Source organism: Vanacampus margaritifer, chromosome 14 (assembly GCF_051991255.1).
Source record: "Vanacampus margaritifer isolate UIUO_Vmar chromosome 14, RoL_Vmar_1.0, whole genome shotgun sequence".
Lineage (NCBI taxonomy): Eukaryota > Metazoa > Chordata > Actinopteri > Syngnathiformes > Syngnathidae > Vanacampus > Vanacampus margaritifer.
Genome location: NC_135445.1, coordinates 7,389,795 through 7,406,083, shown reverse-complemented (window position 1 = coordinate 7,406,083; position 16,289 = coordinate 7,389,795). Strand labels below are relative to the sequence as shown.

General features: G+C 39.3%; 1 protein-coding gene across 12 annotated transcripts in view; it reads right to left on the bottom strand.

Moving 5' to 3' along the window:
• LOC144034271 (ankyrin-1-like) overlaps nucleotides 1–16,289 on the bottom strand; it is a 62,320-nt gene that overhangs the window by 45,503 nt on the left and 528 nt on the right. The window lies entirely within an intron of this gene.

Sequence of the window (16,289 nt, the reverse complement as noted above, 5' to 3'; positions counted from 1 at the left end):
AGCAGGCCGACAGCCGTGCGCTAGCCCCCCTCGGCCTGTCAGAGCCTGGTTTATTTATGCTGGTGATAGTCGCTACTCTGGAGCAAATATTTCCAAATATGATTGATGTCCATAAGAGGTTCTGTTTTGAATTGCGAAGGTTGACCAGTATCACGGGAAAAAAGGGTGTTGGACTTTATAGGTTCTCTTTCTCTTTTATGATCAATCAAAATGATACACATGAATATATGACAACGTTATTTAATTAGATTACTCCTTATAAAAATGAAGTAGGCCAAATATAGAAACTGAAGTTCGGAGGCATCTTTTGGTTTTGCGGTGATGTGGCTCACATGTTCCTTTTAACTACATTATTCATGAGCCTCCCTTTTAATTTTCTTAGGCAGAATACTATTTTTTACAGTCCAACATTTTGCAAGAGACTAACGGTTCAGGCTGCAGACAAGACAGCTTTTCGGATTTGTCCTCTTATTCCTTGGCATTGTTCTAAATCTCATGTGTATTTGATTAAGTCACAGGGTGAGCCGGCCTGCGTGTGACCACACAAATGCGTCTCCAGTCACTCAGCCACACATCACGTCCACATTTCTCTCTTCCCACAGCCAGCCTCCACTCTCACGCTGCTCGTAACCTTTCAATATTCATGAGCACTGCAGAAATGCTACCTGCAAGGCATGCTGGGTAGACCTAAACCTCAAAGCGTCTGCTGTTGACGTCATCACTTGGGTGCTGACATTTTGGGCAACCGGCCCTCTCCCAGTAACCGGACCACAGTCCATGTTCCTTGGCCAGGACGCTGATATTGATGAAGAAGAGGGTTTAAAGTTGTAGCTTGATGATCCAGTAATAAAAGCTGTATCAAAAATGTCATTTTTAAAATCCATAAGCCTGCAGATGGGGTCATGTGTGCATAGCTAATGTAAAAACACTCAGCTGCGCGTGCCTCCCATAATGATAATATACAATCCTTATGACAGGAGTGAGCAGTCAGCGGAGGGAGTGATGGATAGAAAGGAAGAATGGGGAAGACAGGAAGGGCATACGGAAGAGAGGGTGGGGGGGACGGTAGAATACGGCCCAATGAAGCCATCAAGGACATCAAATGGAATAAGGAAGTGAACGATCGCTGGATTGAAAAAGTAAGACATGCAGGTAGTAATTACTGTACTAAATATTTGGATTTTTAGATGTACACGCATAAAGGAAAGTTGTCAATAATATAGAATTTGGTTATGGTCAATGAGGTTAGATTATGCAGTTGTTACACAGCAATGGAGGCCTAATAGGTTGGCAAGTCCCAAGAGAGGAAGAAATGACTAACCGTTTTTCTGCCTACTTTAAAATAGAGCCCTAACAAAAAATATATATATATATACTTTATATATATATATATACACACAAAAAAAAAAAGGAAAATACTCAGAATTGTATTTTTTTGTTGCGTTCAAGTTGGTAAATTTGGAGTTTGAATTTGACCAAAACGTTTACTGGTACACATTTTGGACATCAAACTATTTCATTAGGTCACAATACAGTGCAGGCTACCTTAATTTCATGAGAACTTGTCCAAACTCTCCATGTCTTGCTTTTCCTTTTGGCTTTCTACACATCTTTTATTTGCGAATGAGGACTGTTGGTAAGAGAAGAAGTTTGAGAGAAGGATATGCACTAGAAGTTAGCGTGAAGTACTTATTTACAACGGCAGGACTCAACAGGTGAATCAGAGGTCAATCGGCATCACAGAACGGAATGCTTGACTCACTGATACTAGATTACATTCGTCCAAAATCGAGTGACTGGAGTTGTGCTTGGTCTGTTCCACTTGTGCATTTGAATGAAGCTATACTTGAGCTCCACCCACTGCAAGAGGAAAGAGGTCAGAAAAAGCTGCTGAGCAAGAGCTCTGAGGTGGTGGAGATGTTGCCACTTGACCAATATAGTGATTGAGCTCAGTCAATACTGATTGGATGGTATTTTTGGTATGGGATTTTTTTTAATAGGTTTTAGGTGAACTAATGAATACACACTCACACGCACGCACATGCACATACTCACCCACATACAAAATAAAAATTTATAAAAAATATATATATTAAAAAAAAACAAAAAAAAACTGAGCTCTCCAGAAAAAATAAAAAAAATAATAAAAAAATACTGTTTGGATGGGCTCATGCGTTGATAGCTTCAGTAAGTTTGAGGTATAATCAATTTGTAACACGGATGTCCTTCAAATGTGTATCTTAATAGATATGACTGGATTGGAATACTAGGTGTCAAAATTATTTCAGGTTATTCTAATATTCTGTTACTTAGACTTAATGCTAAAATATGATATAGGACTTTTTCATTTCAGGTTCTCTTTCCAAGAATGGTGGGCTTTCATTTTGTAACATGCTGCTACCCTAGCTAATGAAATCTCCGTACTGATGGTCAACACTCAACGCTCCGCCCGGCTTCTTATTGATTGCATATATATAGGCTACTACCAGATGATTATGAATTACTACAAGACAGACTCTTCATAAATATGCAGCAAAGTGCATGTGGTCTCTTCCGAGCCAAGTTTTACACAAAATTTCGAAATCCTTTCGTTTAGTTACAAACATAAACATGCGGCATCACAATTTGCCCTGCTGTCAACACGCAGTCACAGGAGCTGACATATGCTCCTCACAGCAGGACGTAAAGTCAACACGGGCAAATGACATCACACGGAATGGAAACCCTTCTATGTACACGCGTAATTACAAAACAACAATCCACAGTCAGGGTTTGAGTTATGTTGGGGATCGTAAGGCCGCAAAGACGCACACCCAAACTACTCTACAGCAAAGCCGAGCCGACTTGTTTGCATAGCAGTTTGTGTGTTTTGCAGAAGCAGTAGGTATGAGTCAACCCCGCTGAGGCTTGGTGGGTCATCGGTAATCACACAGCAAATGAGAAGTCCCATCAGCAACATGTTGAGAGAAGATTTAGGGCTGGGGAATGTTGGATGAGGGATGATTTGTTACATTGTTTTTATTTTATTTTATTTTATTTTATTTTATTTTATTAAGCAAAACTGTACTTAATCAATGCCGGAGCAGTTAGTAATAAAAGCCTTTCATCTGACTCGAGGCAAGGTATTTTTGATTTGATCATCACTTTGCTTCATGGAGGCGCACAATCACTGCAAAAAGGCCTTATGGATTCATAGATTCTTTCTCTAATTTACAGTGTAAAGGTCAACGCCATGGCTAGGCATTATGATACGCATCTCCTCAACGAGTGGTCTCCCTCTAATGGCCCAATTAGTCACTCAGTTTGGATCCTCCCTTTTCACACTACAAAGAAAAAATGTGTAGTTACCTCAGTTCATAGACGCTACTGCTTACATGGTGACCTTCAAGATGAAACTGCTTTTCCTTGAGTGCAGCAGAAGAATGCCTTTTTCAACTCCCGGGTTAATTAAAATAGCAGTACAAAAATCTGTCATATTAACGCGTGGAGCTGTTTTCATTATTTCCCTCCGCAATACTCTGCCAGCACTCCCAGTTAAAATGCACATTTGACATACAGTATATAGCTATCAATGGCAGTGAATGTGTTTCAAAGATGACCTTCCGTTGGAGGATATCGTTAAAGGTGATTAGGCTACATTTCACGGTAGTAGTAAATTTGTTGTTAATGACAACAAAGATTCGCAAACATTTATAATAACGTCCTCTCTGGAACAGGGCCATCATTAGACTCTGCCAAGGCAACAAAAAAACAGGTTTTATCCGCAAAAATGTGATTTGTGTTTGGGACCACAATAGAATGTAATGGGTTGGAAGGGAAAGTACGGACCTTGGCTCAAATTATAGTGTGCCCTTAAAGATACCACGATGGATCATGAGACAACTTGCATAGCAAGACCTGAATATGGAGGAAAAAATGTCTTAATTCCCACCCTCCTACCAAATTGTCCCGCCGTGGTCACTGGAAGGGACCTGAGAGTAAACGCATCCGCAACTCTCCGATTAACTCTGATGTCCCTTGATCCTTGGCGTTTCTTTTTTTACTTGGTGTTTCTTCAGTTGTTACAGTATATACTGGTTATATTGTTTAATACGATTCCCCAAACTTAGTACCCCTCCGTTGAGTTGCTGTAGAGTAACTGAACTCCTGGACACTATTTACAGAAATAGGTTAATTTAGTAGGCCTGGGTCAAAGGGAGGATCCAATTTGTCTTCATCTGAAAAGGGTTGGGATCCCTGCTTCATAGAAAGGCAATGGTGAGTATCCTTAGACTGGATAAAACAAAAGTTATTAGAACGACAATTTTGATTGATTTAAGCAATCGGGGCTAAAAAAATTAAAATAAATCAACATTTTAGACATTTCCAACAAGTCTGTTGTGTTGGGCAGGTAATACAGAGGCTGCGCCCTTTGGGAAGTGGCCTATACAGCCTTCCTGGGCTGTAAGAAGTGCTGATGATGCAGGTAAGCTAGCATACGACGAGGCCGTGGAGACGCGCTCCTGTTGCACTTCTAACCATGCCTACCGGCTGCACTTGGAAACTGGGACACAGCTTGTGGAAATGGGAGCCAAAAAAACACATTCAAAAGGCAAATGACATTAATTTGGAGCAGCGCAGTGTGGGTTCAACATTCCACAATTGCAGCCCCCCTCTGCTGATGATAAAGACATTTTGGGGATATTTCTGGCTGTGAAAGCTCACACCAGTTGTTGTCCTCCAAAATTAAGCAGGCTGTATTTTACAACACCTTCGACTTCAATTGGCCTTAAAATGCAGACGTGAACTGAGACACGCCTACAGAGTATTCATTGTTTACTTTTTCTTATGGCAGACAAGAGTGTCCATCGAAACAACCAATTTCTTCATTAGCATCAGAGAAGCAACCAATACAATGGCCACGAGAACCGCAAGTTGAGTGTGTGGTGTGAACTGTAAGCAAGTGTCATGACTTGGTCAAATACGGTGCACTTCTTGAATACATAATCTGTTTAAAAGGTTTTGCTGGACTGGTAATGACTTCAAGTTCAACCACAGTATGATGGAGGCTAAGCACTGAGAGTCAAAGATTCCAGTACGAGAGAGTGAATGTATGACATTCCATACATGCAGAAGTTGCCTTAGCTTGAAGCAGGGGTGTCCAAACTACCGCCCGGGGGCCTTTTGCAGCCCACAATTCACTTTTCAGCGGCCCATAGCATATATTTAAAAAGACGTTTGACATGGCCGAAAAGGTTTTTTGTTTTTAAAGGGAGGTGGGCAGAGTGAGAGGGAAGGGTGTCAAAAAATAGGTGCTAATAATAAATTGGTTTTACATACTGTAAAGCTTTTCTAAATATGCAAAGATACAAATAAACTATTTACGAAAAAATAACACAATTACTCTTCAAAACACTGTGGTGAATGAAGATAATTCTATTTCAGAGGCAAAAATATTTTCTTCAGACACATTAATTATCCTCAAGTAATTGTTTCAAATCTTACTAAAGTTTTGGTTGTGAATTTTGAAAAAGGATTTGGCAAATGTTTAGTGCAGGGGTGGATCTAGTCTAGGGCAATAAAGGGCCGTGGACCCCCTCAAAATCTTCTAACTATTTGTCTTATCATCTTTAACAAAAATCTGTTAATGTAGAAGTTTATCAAATTAACCAGGAAATATAAGTAATATATAATTGCGTACTTGGAATTTTAAAGTGGCCTTTTCATACTTCAATTTTTCTGCATACGGCCTTAAAAAAACAAAACGTTTGAACACCCCTGGCTTAAAGCATTAAAGGGTATGTTTTGAAAATGCTGACCTTGTGCAAATTAAAGGGCTTCTCCCTTTTCACCCTGACGTTCCTGCTGGTGCAATGGCAACCAGAAACGCTTTGTCACACCGTCAGATGGTCAGTTAGTTTATTAGTATGAGTCATGGTCGCAGATGTGAGAATAACGATATAAAACTCAAACGAGATTATACAGCAACAGAACATTAGCACATGTGTCGTATTTGCCGCTACAATTAAGTCACTGGCCCTGCTCCACTGGATGTTTTCGACTTAAAAAGACATAAAGGATATAGAGCAAAAGTACGGCACTTCTCTGTAAAACTGCGCTTCTGCCTTCTGTGGGTTGTCCTTCCGTAGTCTGGCACTGAAGCCTTGATTTATTTACGTTTCCATCTGTTGCTCAGAGTCTGATCATTTCATGTTGTTTTAATGCAGCTCTCATTATGTTTTATTACAAACAGGCTGTTCCAATAAAACATGGTTACATTTATTGTAGTAATCAGCCTCCGTCTCTGTGGTTGGAGCAATAATGGATGCTTTCAATGGAGCTGACCTGAATGTTTACTGAACAAATGGGACACTGCTGTTTGTGCTCGGTTCGGTTTTCAGGTAACAAACGGCTTTGATAATATGTAGTGTAGAAATAGGGCTGCTCGATTATGAAGAAAATATTAATCACGATTATTTTGGTAAGAATTTAAATCACGATTGGGACGCTCATTTATTTTTTGGTACAAAACAAAAAATGTAAATGTAAAAAAACAGTAAGACATAAAATTATTTAAAACACTATATTTATGCTTAAGTTATTTTTGGATGAAACATCCATCCATCCATTTTCTTAACCGCTCTTCCTCACAAGGGTCGCGGGGGGTGCTGGAGCCTATCCCTATTAGTTATTAGAAAAATTTAAAAAGGTGCAAAGGTGTTTAAATGTAAACACCTCAAACACCTAAAAAAAAATTAGTATTAATCTTTTATTTTATTTTTTACGATTATATTATATTATATATATTGTATTTATGCAAGTTATTTTTGGATGAAACTAAATTTATTAAATTTGTTTGTTTTTGTTTTTTTTTTTCAAAAAAGGTGCAAATGTTTAAATTTAAACACCTCAAACATAAAAAAAAATTGTATTAATCTTTTCTTCCTTTTTTTACGATTATGCTGATTTTGTAATTGTGGAGTGTAATAATTGCAATTGTAATTGACATAAGAGATAGATGCATATCAAGTATATCATCTGTCAATTTTATATTACTGGCTTAAACTCAGTAACATTATTTTACTGGGAAGTGGAAGAATACACGCGAGATAGCAAGTTGTCCAGTAAAAAAAATCTTCATGTAAGTTAATGAGGCTAAATGTGCACATTTAGCAGTGAATTAACATTTGCAATAGATAGAACACCAGCAACACATCCATAACATATCAATGACATCATGTACACACGCACATGCAAATAATTTCAAATCCAACTGGCTTTAATGAGACTCATACTTGCAATTTAAAGCATTTTTTTCTAGGTCTTGAGCAGTCTTTTTAGAAGTGTTACGTGTCAGAATTTTGGGCATTGCAGTGGCTATAAGGAAATGAGCAGGCTGACATGTTACCGCCACAATAAGGCCTGAATAACGATGGAGGCACCGACGTGAAGTGACTCACTTTGGCTGACAGCATCATGTTGGGGATTTAGAAAGTCAAAAGTTTGCTAATCCCTTCTTATACAGATGTTCTGCAAGATTTTGTGGCACGAGGAATTGATGGCTTAGTGTTACCTAGTGACTAATGTCTGTGCGTCTATTGAGGCCACATGAGGCTGCTTTCACAAGGCCATTTTGTTGACATGACAATGTTGGGTGGCTGACATGCATGATATTAGAATGTTTCAGTCGTTTGTGAAACTTCGTGTGAAAAAAAAACGGTCATATTGACATCATATATATATATTTTTTTTATAATTTTTTTTTGCTATGTTTTGATTGCATTTTGCATTTTGAAACAGCAATCTTAGAAATTCCTTTTTCGTCGTCATGGACTCGTTCAGTGTCTCCAGAGCAGAACAAGATGGCTGTTAGAGAGACCTGAGGGTATTTGTGGTGCAAGAAAAAACATTAGCTCCACGCAATCCTCCTCTCAACTGGAGTTTCAAACTGAATTAAAAATCAAATTGCTACACTAAACACCACCAATATACGGTTCACTCCTCACAAAGTCATCCAAACTCTCCGACTACTGTAACATCCCATGATGCCTCCCAAATGTCCTGCTACTTCTCAGGTGCCATTTTAGCTGAGGATTAGCTACTGTTAGCTGTTAACTGTTGATAGCCAGCTTGAAAGCAAACAGCAGCGCGATGGAAATAACAGTAGAGTCTCTTTTTTTATATCACAAACCCTAGCATTTGTAGGGGTGTGTAGACTTTGTATATCCACTGCATATTTTGGCTATAATAGGTCTTGGCCATATGAAGGGAAAATAACCATGGTTTGATATGTCCTCATGTAACCTCTTATATAAGGATATGTTGTTGTCCTGAACTGTTGTACGAATCCAGGTGCCCAACAATTTGTAAATAAAGGGCGGAATCAGCCTGGGAGTGAATGCCTTGTTTATACTACAGTTTTCCCTGCTTCGCAAACATGTTTTCGAGAGTGCCTGGGAGAGGGCTTGGCCAGCCCGGTTTCTCACGCTCACAACTTTTTGTTAACGAATAAAAGACGGAGCGGCACACGGTCCGCGCAGAGTCAGCTGTGGAATGCGTACCATTGCCCAGCCGTTTTGCAGCTCGTTCTACCCGGACCGTCGGCTCTCCGGTCTAGTGTCAAGGTAAGCGCGGATGATGATCATATTATGCTGCTTAGCGTTGAAGTGTGTTGATTGCTGTTTGCGGGGAATAAAAGGCACCATTATTCTAGCAAAGTGAGGTGTGTTGATTGCTGTTTGCGGGGAATAAAAGGTACGATTATTCTAGCACTGTACAGGTGTTGATTGCTGTCTGCGGGGAATAAAAGGTACGATTATTCTAGCACTGTACAGGTGTCGATTGCTGTTTGCGGGGAATAAAAGGCACAATTATTCTAGCACAGTATCTCAGTCTCTGTGTTTTCATTGTTACCGCCAATCACTCACGATCCTGCATACAAATATAAAGGTGAAGTAGTGTTTTCCACAAAACACCATATAAAGTCATTTCCACCGGGGAAAGACTGACAAGTGTGAGAGGACCAAGAACTGGAAGGGTGACGACGAGCTTTGAGAGTCAACTCAGGAGAAGCACTCGACATTGCGCGGAGCTGTCTCTTCTCGTCGTGTTCACAGCCGGCCTGCCATCGCTGAGTGCTGATGCAAACACTGCAAAGTGACACCACAGAAACAATGGCAGCTGGTAATGGCGGCGTGGTCGGGAAACTGCTGATGCTCTGTTTTGATATATTCTATATTTTGACAATGGGAATACAGTACAGGAGCTATTTCTGAGTCCTATTCACTTGGATGTGCATGGGCTTTTTATGTGTCCCCTTAATGAGAACGAAGGTAATGTGTCACTGGGATGGCAGCCAGGCGACAAATGAAATGGCCCATCATTTCAATAACCAATCAATAACGGTCGACAGCAGTGAATGAAACCTGCCAGTGCTCTGCCGGTACGGGTGCGATAAAAGTGACACTTGCCAGAAAACTTTCAGTACATCGAGAACATTTACATTTGTCACCTTAATTGTACCTCACTTGAGACAAATAACCAACACGAGTGTGTGCTAATATTGAATTTGTCCCGGGTCAGGAACAGGTCGGGCTGACAATCTTCAATATTAAACATGTTCAATGTTTACGACCAAAAATGGTCGTGTGAGGGGAAAGATGATTTCTCAATGATTCTGTGGACTGTGCCGTGAACGGAATGTACCAAATCGAAGAAAGGCCCTGACTGGTGAACAAGGAATGAAAACAAACTACCCAATGTCATTTTTGAAAGAACGGGGTTTATAGAAAAGCAGTGTAAGCTAGTTTTGTTGTTGTAGCAACTACAGTACTAGTAGTAAACAATGAAATTGAACTGAATTACAATCGAAAAGATTTCACCAAGCCTTCACAATGAGCAAAGTAAAAAAAAAAAATTAAAAAACGCTGAAGTCAGAATCATCACATTGCAGCATAGACTTGATGAAATCTTTGATTGACTTTATTTTTATCACAAGCTGCCTGCGTTATCATGTCCACTCTGTGCGATGGGAGTCGGGGTGTGCCTGCAAGCTGCTCTTCCAGTGCATCAGTGGACTTCTGAAGGCCACATGATCCACATAGACCTTGAGCACTGCTAATTCCATTACATAACGCCCGCTTCTAAGTGTGTATGTTCACTTTTCGTGCCTATCAGTGTGTGTGGCAGCTTGCCAGCCTGTATCACGTTTCCTCTCCTTTATAATGATTCTTTGGAATTAACAGTGCTCACTCATCCCGACTTTGCTAATGACCCGCTATGAATCATTAGCACTGGCTATATCCTGTATATAGGCCAATTATGTAAGTTAGATGTGTTTTTAAAGTTTTCTTTGACCATAGTTCATGCAATGTGATTTTACAGAACAAGCTACGTCCGTTTGTACAACCCGCAGCAATTTAGTTTGCTCATCAACATCAAGCCATGCCCTCATCTGTCTCCTCACCCCTTCATCATCTCGCAATGTGCAGTGTCATCCTGTAATCTCCATGGTTACATCTGTCACCTCAGGCCGCCTGTCACCTGACCCTCAGAGGGTATAATAAACTTTTGCCGCAAGATTTACGTCTCCGACCGCTCCTGCGCTCTGCCACAGCTTGCCGCTGCTTGGCCTTGCTAACAATGGTGATGGATGCTCTGATTAGCGAGTGCAGGCACGTGAGATCGCAATGACTGCGCGTTTAGCAAAACATTTGGTCTCGTTCTCGCGGATCAAAATGATGCTACTGAAAGCCGCGCTGTTAGCGTCTCGCAAATGCAAATGTGTGCTGAAACCTTTGAGTCACGGTTAGTGAAGATTTTTTTGTACATTAATATATCCGCCTTCACGAGTTTCATATCTTAATTAATATTTAATACGTTTTACTAATAAATTCATTACCCATAAAACTGTTCATTTTATTCTAATTTCTTTTTTTTTTTTGCTGAGGATTAATATCGGCTAGTCCAATAATAATGAACACGATATTGTTAGCCCATCAAAATAGAATATTTGCCTAAATCATTAAAAAGGAAGTCAACCAAAACATTTCTTTACAATATGCTATATTTAGCCCCACTAGTCTAAACACGGTATTCTGATTAATATTGCGTTTATGGAATATGGGTTGAGCAGCAAAATCCACCCAATCCATTTCAGGGGCGGCCATTTTGCCACATGCAGGCGACTGAAAATGACATGCTTAAGGGGCCGGGCTCAGGTATATACGAACAACCAATCACAGTTCAACAGTTTTCTGAGTTTGGTCATGTGACTATAAACTTAAAAAATGCTTTCTGCAAGGCCACACCATCTATCCTAATTACATTTTATGCCTTACAATGAAAAAAAAAAAATCCCTATCAGAAGTCTTTAAATTCTCCAGGTTCGAGTCAACCGTTCAAATTGTATTATTCAATATTTGTGCTATATAAATGACACAACCTCAGAGAGATGAAAGATACCATGCACAAAATGCAATTGAATATTAAAAAAATGCTCCGGGCCAACTGTAAAACTCCACTTATCGTCAGCATGTTGACAACCAGACACGCCTTACAAAGCAACAATACGTTTATGAACGGAATGAAATGGATCATCACTTTGGTCTCCAAGTACCAGCAATCGTACTACTTTCCTGGAATCACATCAGGACAAAGGGAAACAGTCAGCATCAGATACAGTAACACAGAGGAGGTGTGGGTAGTCTAAGGTGCAGCGTAATCCTAGGCTGGCAGGCAAATATAGCCTATTGCCGCTTTGGGCCATGCTGAGTGCTGCTCTGCTCTGTTCTATTCGACCTTGGCGCCATCCTGCCCTCCCTTTACTCAAAACTCTTCAAAAGGCATCGTCCGCTCTCATGCCACTTGTTCCTGTTGCTTTCACCAACCGTTCACGACACGCCAGCTGTTTAACGCTGATCCCAATGTCATTTTTCGTCTTTTACAGCAAAAAAAACTGATGATGTTTGTCAACAACAATGCTAACATAAAAAACATAGCTTCTAACATTGGGAAGCTCCTCATCAAGGTAATCCTGATTTAGGTGTCAATACATGATTACATCAGAACAGGACAAAATATTAACTTCAGTCACCAAATGGCATCACATATTGTGATGAAATAAAAGGTTTTTGGTTGTCTTGTCATGTTAGATGAAAATATGCGTTAGTTGCCAGTAGGGGTGTGAATTGCCTAGTACCTGGCGATTCGATTCGTATCACGGTTCATAGGTCCCGATTCGATTCAATACCGATGAATCCCGATACGAATCTATAAATTGATTATTGCGATTTTTTTTTTTTACTCAAATTTAGAAAATACTAATCAGTAAACTTGTACATGTACACTGTAAGATTTGTATGAAAATGTATTTATTTATCCGAAAAGTCAGGCTTATAACTGAGCCACTGCATTTAACAAACAGGTTGTAGTCTGTTTCATGTTTTAACAGCCCTGAAATAAAATATTATGGCTTAATGTTCCATTAATATAACATTCTTCTATGCTTAATATGTGAATACTAACCCTAAGTAAGACGTTTTGTTGAATATTCCCATAAAATATGTATGTTTAAAAATCGATTCGGCCGCATATCGAATCGATTCGAGAATTGCTCCCTGTAATATGGCGATATATTGCCAAATCTATTTTTTCTAACACCCCTAGTTGCCAGCATTATTGTTACAATTTTAGACATGCCCAGGGGAAAAGCTCTTGTGTTGAATCTCAAAATACCTTTGAAGGCGAAGATGCACCTAATGTGTGTCCTTAACGTAATCATTTCTTTTGAGTTATGCCCTTTCCCAGAAAAAAGGAGAACTGGCTAATGCTAATGCTGGCTAAACTGAGTCGCCTTGTGATCACAAAGACCACTGAAGAATGACAATAACCTTAAGGCATACGCTGCTTCATCAAGTCAATTATCTGATGTAGCACGCAATCTCCTAATAACCAATCTAAAGCCATGTATATCTGATGTTTTTTGTTTTTTTTACTTTGATGGCTAAGAGAGGCTTAAGACAGTGTAAGCAAGGTGATGGCTTTACTTCCATAAAGTTACATAAAAGCCGAACAAGTTACCCCGAAGCCCTGACAGACAGATACACACACATACATATATGTTCACAAAGAGCACACACTATCCATTAGCGGAACTTCAACTCCATTGTATTAAGTGCATGACCGAAGAGGCTCGTGCAGCGCCACGGCAACAAGACATTCGACAGATTACTTTATCCTCTGGACAAGAGAGAACTGCAGATGAACCCCAAACGGTGACAAGAGGACCGAGATCTATCATCCTCACATTGTGCATTATTCTCGTCTATTTTCATACAATGATGCTTCCAGTGGCAACAATGACAATTTATGACATTCATTTTTATTTTTTTTTTAAGAAAAAAATAAAAAATTATGTCATCCAGGTGAGTGCAGTCCTGGTCTGTTACCTTTGTCAGATTTGGTTCGGATGAAGGTGCAGATGCAAGAGGTTTCTTCACCATTGTCAAAACTTAGCATATAGCAATCGTTTGTTTCGTAGATTCCATTAGATAATGTAACTTGACAACGGCAGGATAAAGCTAAAAACTTATTTCAATTTAAAAGACTAAACACTTCAAATTTGGGATCAATAAATAGGTGACATAGTAATATACTGTACATCTGTGTACAGTCTTACTCTGACCAACGTTACGAGAACATTTCGGGTAGGCGTTAGCATGCTACTCCGTTTGATTTACAACAATGTTAATTTCACTTCATTAATATCCTTAGAACATTAGGACCTCTTGAAGCACACTATTTAACTATCTGTCTCAGTTACGTACTTTTTATACATAACCTCACTCCAAAGCAAAAAATCTCCTGGGAAGAAGGACACATTTTAAGAGAAAAAGACAATTAGCAGAGAGTTAATAAAACATTTCATGTGTTGGAAAACAAAAGGATCAGACAAAAAAGCAGTCAAGTTGCTGTTTTTTTATGATGACATTTAATTGACTAAGACTTATCGACTGCTAGTTTTGTTATTTGGACTAAACAAGGTTTCATTTGGCCAACATCCCAGATTCTAACACTTAAAATGTCCAAGAGACAACCTTAAAGACATGTTCCTCTTGCGCTAACGACAAAAATGGACTCACCCTTCCACATTTCGATTGTACAGCAATGCCCTCAGAACTAGGACACTTTACAAGCTTCACAAAGGAGGTATTTGGTATGGAGAAGAAACTGCTTTGTTCCACACAGGTTGCTGTTTTGCCCTTAGGAAATGCTAAGCTCTCCCGCTATAAGCACTTGTAAACATTCTGTATTTACTGCTGTAATGTCTTATTCCCCCCATTTGTTCTCCTTTTATTCTCTTTGTACCACTTTTTGGAATCTTTTTTTTTTTTATTGAAAAAAAAGTGGTCATCTTGAGATGCTCAACTTAATAAGCTCCTGTGAGATTTACTCAGGTCTGTCGTTATGTCACCATGAACAATGACGGTTCGACTTAGAGGAATATTTTCCCTGGTGGTTTCACTGCACTTCAGAGTTAGCCTGCACCAAACTTAATAGTCAAAAATGTCAAACCCTTAACTCAAATGAGCTCTTTATCTTGTGTCCTAACTAATGCAATGGGGATATAAAAAAATATAAAAAAGTGGGGGGTGCGGGCAGGCACTTAAATTCTGGAGAGGCATTTCAGCATGAAAGCTTTCTTTACTATTTATGAAACACAAGAAAGATGTCCTCAAAATTTAAAAGAGATTACACAACATTCTCCCCGACTGCCTTTAACGCACACACGCACACACATAACAGTAATTTGCAAACAAATTTTCTCAAATTACTGTTATGTTACTTAATGATTTTCATAAGGTGTATAATGCTATTTATGTGAAAACAATCATATTAGCTAATCAAGTTAATCATGCTAAATGATTACATTACTGTAATTATCAATGATGATTTAACAAGGTAAGAAACATAGAAATATCAATATGCAACATGTTATTCCTATAAAACAAGTGTTTTAAAAGTAATGGATGTACAGTATACGACAGAAAACTCGTGAACAGCTAGCAAGCTAGCCGCTTGCGCAAGAAGCTAACGTAGCATAGGAGTCCACATCGTCACTCAGTTCTTCTTGTCAAACAGATGGACTCATTTGCAATACAGCAGTCACGAAAGATCCAAATCAGTCAAATCCTTTGTTCATAAAAATCTACAAAAATAAACAATGGAAATAGTGTTCTGATCCCGTTTTTTTTGGCCCCTTGATACCGATTCCGATACCCAGCTTTGCAGTATCGGCCGATGCCAATACCATACCAATACCTAAGTTTTTTTTTTTTCTCAACATGAAAAAGCTGTCCTGCTATTGGTTCAGAGCATTCAAGGGCCAATAGGATATCTTAACTCGGCATGCAGTGAACATGTCACACATCAGTGAATGTCGTGCATGAGCGAGACACAAGATGCTGCATCCAAAGTCATATATTAGCGTCAGAATTAATGGTATCGGCATGTTACTTGTTAGTACTCCCCGACACCGATACCACTGTTTTAATGCAGTATGGATTGATTCGAAACACCACAGTAACGGCAATATTTTGAAAAAACTCAAATCATTCATATTTTTAAATGGAAAACCTATGAAGCTGGTGGCCACCCCTAGGCTAGTACACTGAATACTTGTCATCTCATCTTCTTCTACAGCAAATTCGATTTATTTTATTTTTTTTTTAAGTTTGCCTTGTAATCCAACTGGAAATATATGAAATAGATGAAAATATGCAATATTAATTCTCATGAATCATTTTGGGGCTGCCAAGGTTGAGTGCACAGGCAGTACAATGCTCATAAAATGTGCACCGAAAGGCATACCCAGCATGTGAGTGTGAAGTGGGGGTCTACATTTTCAACAGAAATATACTTTCATTCGGACTTAAATCTACAGCGTGCAACTCAAATGTCACAAGTAGGTTTAAATTCCATCTATTATCACCTTTCCCTCCATTTTGCATTCTCCCCATTCAAGCATATGTAATATGGGGAGAATGCTTTGAGGCAAAAAAAAAAAAAAAACGCATTGAAGGGCATCAAACTACACCGGCATCCATTTGAGACGTGACTGCAATAAGATTCAATCATGCTCAATGCTTCAAGTGAGAGTGCCATTAAGGGAAAAGCCTATCATAGCCACACCTCCACTGACGGAACAATCCCGCACACACACACACACACACACACACACACACACACACACACACACACACACACACACCAGCTGAGGCCCTAGGACCAACTGGGTAATTATGCATGTG